The sequence below is a fragment of the Nomascus leucogenys genome, chromosome 15 (assembly GCF_006542625.1).
Source record: "Nomascus leucogenys isolate Asia chromosome 15, Asia_NLE_v1, whole genome shotgun sequence".
NCBI lineage: Eukaryota > Metazoa > Chordata > Mammalia > Primates > Hylobatidae > Nomascus > Nomascus leucogenys.
The window spans coordinates 104,361,393-104,366,127 of record NC_044395.1 but is presented as its reverse complement, the minus strand read 5'-3'; the positions used below and the strand labels follow the sequence as shown (position 1 = coordinate 104,366,127).

At 52.8% G+C, this 4,735-nt stretch overlaps 1 pseudogene; it reads right to left on the bottom strand.

The window, feature by feature from the left end:
- Nucleotides 1-1,932: 1,932 nt before the first annotated feature.
- LOC100604445 lies at nt 1,933-2,736 on the bottom strand (annotated as a pseudogene).
- Nucleotides 2,737-4,735: the final 1,999 nt, after the last annotated feature.

Sequence of the window (4,735 nt, the reverse complement as noted above, 5' to 3'; positions counted from 1 at the left end):
GCAGCCACTGGCTGAGACAGAGGCAGGAGGAAGACTTTCCACGATATACCCTTTGTCTTAACCCATGGGAGTGTATTACTTATTCAAAAATTAAGTGAAATTAAAACAAACAATAAAACAGTGCCTGAGTTGCTGATTCCAAGGCCATTATATCAATTGCTTCAATGTACTTAATTCCAAAGCAAATGGCCTCTCCATTCTTCCCACTCCTTTCCAGCCCATCTCCCTTCCTCAGACCCAACCAAACTGCACCTGGTTGTGGCTGTCCAGCTGGGAAAGTTCATGGCTGGTCTCCGCTATGGACCCTCCAGAACCCACTGCTGTCTGAGAGCCAGGTGGCTGGGCCAGAGCTAGAGCCCTCAAGAAGCTGCTAACCTTGAGAGCCAAGTGCCCCACTGGCTCCTGAATGCAGTGAGTGCCACAGGGTGGCTGACAACTCACTGGGACCTTCCAGCTCAGGGTGACTCCCCGGGTCCCCATGCAGCCCAGTGGTCTCCACCTTACTGTCACTGCCTCCCAGGCTCCCTCCATGGGTCAGCAGCCAAACCCAGCCCAGGCCCTGTCGTGAGGAAGATCCCAGGTCCAGAGGCATACAGAAAATCAACTGTCAGGCAGTGAGTGCAGCGAGAGGCAGCCTACTAGAGGAATCCAAGGCTTTAGCTAACCACAGCTGAGCCTGTGGTTTCTCAAAAAGAGCCAGCTTGGTTTACAGTCCTGGGTTCAAATCCCAGTTCTGCCATTTCCTGGCCACCAGACCTCAGACAAGTAACTTCGTCTCATTGTGCCTCCATTTTCTCATCTACAAAATGAAAACAGTGACACCCACCTGTTGGGATTATTGTGCCAGGGATTGAGATGCTGATGCTCCTCACTTCCCAGACGGGGTGGCCGGGGAGAGACACTCCTCACTTCCTAGATGGGGCAGCCAGTCAGAGGCGCTCCTCACTTCCTAGTTGGGGCAGCCGGGCAGAGGCGCTCCTCATTTCCCAGAGGGGCGGCCAGGCAGAGGTGCTCCTCACTTCCTAGATGGGGCGGCCGGGTGGAGGCGCTCCTCACATCCCAGACGATGGGCGGCCGGGCAGAGGTGCTCCTCCCTTCCCAGATGGGGCGGCCAGGCAGAGGCGCTCCTCACTTCCCAGATGGGGCGGCCAGGCAGAGGTGCTCCTCACTTCCCAGACGGGGGAAGCCGGGCAGAGACGCTCCTCACTTCCTAGATGGGGCGGCCAGGTAGAGGCGCTCCTCACATCCCAGACAATGGGCGGCCGGGCAGAGGCGCTCCTCCCTTCCCAGATGGGGCGGCCAGGCAGAGGCGCTCCTCACTTCCCAGACGGGGCAGCCAGGCAGAGGTGCTCCTCACTTCCCAGACGGGGCGGCCGGGCAGAGGCGCTCCTCACATCCCAGATAATGGGCGGCCGGGCAGAGGCGCTCCTCCCTTCCCAGATGGGGCGGCCAGGCAGAGGCGCTCCTCACTTCCCGACGGGGCGGCCAGGCAGAGGTGCTCCTCACATCCCAGATGGGGAAGCTTGGCAGAGACGCTCCTCACTTCCTAGATGGGGCGGCTGGGCAGAGGCGCTCCTCACTTCCCAGACGGGGAAGCTGGGGCCAGAGGGCCGGCCTCCTCACTTCCTAGACGGGGTGGTGGCCGGGCAGAGGCGCTCCTCACATCCCAGACAATGGGCCTCCGGGCAGAAAGAAAGAGAGAGAGAGAGAGAGAAAGAAAGAAGGAAGGAAGGAAGGAAGGAAGAGAGAGAGAGGGAGGGAGGGAAGAAAGGAAGGAAGGAAGGAGACTATTAGGAACTCTTAACGAAATTCAAGTCCTGGATGTGCTGCAGATGCATCCCAATAATCAGGGTGGCCTCAATACCCTGTCTGTCCTCTGTTGCACTTTTAGAAATGGCCTGCGACATTCACTGAGTGAGATGGAATTCTTCTTCAAATATCCTCATTGATTTCTGCGGATACCCTTTGGGTGACGCTCTGGAAATCTTGGATGAAATTTTGGAAGTAGAAAATAAAACCAAGGCCACTGTCCATTCACAGATCGCACTCACTAGGTGATATACACAATCCTTTTCTCTTATATTCCACTCCAGCTTGGTTATGGAAATTCGTGAAGCACAGACAATCATGGGGATGACAGCTGCGCAAGAAACGGCAGCGATGAACATCCGTATGTGGCATGTCGAGAGACTGTTCCACTCGGGATATTACTTGTAAGATAGGATGGACTGTAGAAGCGTGTACACGACACCACAGACAAAGGCCAAAAGAGCGCCCGCGTCATGAACCACTGGCACAGCTAACTCCTCAAAATCGGCGGCAAGGCACATTCCGAAACATGCCACCAATCCAAGCACTAAAGACACCAAGTTAAAAACAGGAGTGCTGAAATAGCAGGTTTGATTTTGCTTCTCTACGATTTTATATCTTGTGTACACCGTGGCTGCACCAAGAAATGCAGAGAAGTTTATCATCAATCCAAAAATACCACTCTCTGGAGGTGGTGTTCCTGTATCACGGATGTAGGGGAGGAAGGGGTTGACGTGCCCGGACAGCACGGCGACCATGTAGGAGATAATGAAGGCTGCTGACGACCAGGTCACCAAGAGGCAGGGGACGAAAGCCATTCCCCTCAGGAAGCACAGCATTGCGCGGCCGACGGAGTGCTGCATCCAGCGGGGCCGGGCGCCGGGTTGCTCCGGGCTGCCTGGAGGCGGCGGCCGGGCACTGACTGCCACGGACGGTGGGAGGGGAGGCTGGCTGTCCAGCCAGATTTGAGATTCCGTCTCAAAAAAAAAAAAAAAAAAAAAAAAAACAGTTGTTAGAACAGTCCTGGATAAAAAGGATGCTGCCTTAGTCCATTCCTGCTGCTATAAACAAAATACTTTAGACCAGATAATTTGTAAATTACAGAAATGTATTTCTCATATTTCTGGAGGTCAAGGTGCTGGTTAGATTTGGTGTCTGGTGAGGGCTTGCTCTCTCCTTCCAAGATGACACCTTGTTCCTATACCCTCCAGAGGGGATGCACGCTATGTCTTCACATGGCAGAAGGATAAGGGCCAGGCAGCTCTCTGAAGCCTCTTTTTTTGAGACGGAGTTTTGCTCGTGTTGCCCAGGCTGGAGTGCAATGGCACGATCTAGGCTCACTGCAACCTCCGCGTCCTAGGTTCAAGTGATTCTCCTGCCTCAGCCTCCTGAGTAGCTAGGATTACAGGCGTGAGCCACCATGCCCAGCTAATTTTTGTATTTTGAGTAGAGATGGGGTTTCACCATGTTGGCCAGGCTGGTCTTGAACTCTTGACCTCATGTGATCCTCCCACCTCAGCCTCCCAAAGTGCGGAGATTTCAGGCGTGAGCCACCACACCCAGCCTCTGAAGCCTCTTTTACAAGACCATTAATCCCATTCCCAAGGGAAGAACCCTCATGACTTAATCAGTTCCCAAAAGGCCCCACCTGTTAATACCACTACACTGGGGATTAAGTTTCAGCGTGAATTTGGAGGGACACAAACATTCAAGCCTTAACAGATAGGTATTCATCTAACTGTATACTTTCATGGATGTAGTTTGCTATTTGTAATTTACCTCAATAAAGTCGGATTAAAACAAGAAATAAATGATGGGAATCTGAGCAAAGGCTGTGAAGGTTGAGGACCAAAGGAGGGGAAGAAAGAACTACCGAGGTGCTGGGATCACTCAGCCCGTAAACTGTCACGGGATAACCCAGGCTCCGCCGAGGAGCTGGGATCACTCGGCCTGTAAACTGTCACGGGATAACCCAGGCTCCGGTGCCTGAGAGTCAGCCAGGTCGTTGCATCGTCCCCTCACGAACGTGTCAGACTTCAGAGTTGGAAAGGGCCTTCAGAGAATACATCAGTGTCCCAACAGGAAACAGAACTCTCTCAAATAGTTCAACTGAAGAGACCTTACTGAGGAGGTACTATTTACAGAAGGCCGGATTAAAGAAACCAAGAAGAATATTGAGAAACCCGGAGACTGCAAACTGCTGTGTATTAGTGTGTTGTCGCACTGCTATAAAGAAATACCTGAGACTGCGTTATTTATAAAGGAAAGATGCCCTGGGCATGGTGGCTTGTGCCTGTAATCCCAGCACTTCGAGAGGCCGAGGCAGGCAGATCACTTGAGGTCAGGAGTTTGAGACCAGCCTGGCCAACATGGTGAAACCCTGTCTCTACTAAAAATACAAAAATTAGCGAGTCATGGTGGGGAGCGCCTGTAATCCCAGCTCCTCAGGAGGCTGAGGTGGGAGAATTGCTTGAACCCAGGAGGTGGAGGTTGCAGTGAGCCGAGATCAGGCCACTTCACTCCAGCCTGGGCCACAGAGCAAGACTCTGTCTCAAAAAAAGAAAAGAGGTTTCATTGGCTCACAGTTCCACAGACTGTATAGGAAGCATGGCAGCATCTGCTTCTGGGGAGACCTCAGGGAACTTATAATCATGGCAGAAAGCAAAGCCAGAGCAGGCGTTCACATGGCCAGAGCAGGAGGAAGAGAGAGAGGGTGGAGGTGCTACACACTTTTAAACAACCAGATCTCATGAGAACCCTATCATGAGAACAGCGCTAGGGGAATGGTGCTTAAGCATTAAAACTGCCCTCATGATCCAATTACCTCCCACCAGGCCCCACCTCCAACATTGGGGATTACAATTCCACATGAGATTTGGGCAGGGACACAGATCCAAACCGTATCATGCTAGAAACCACCCATGGG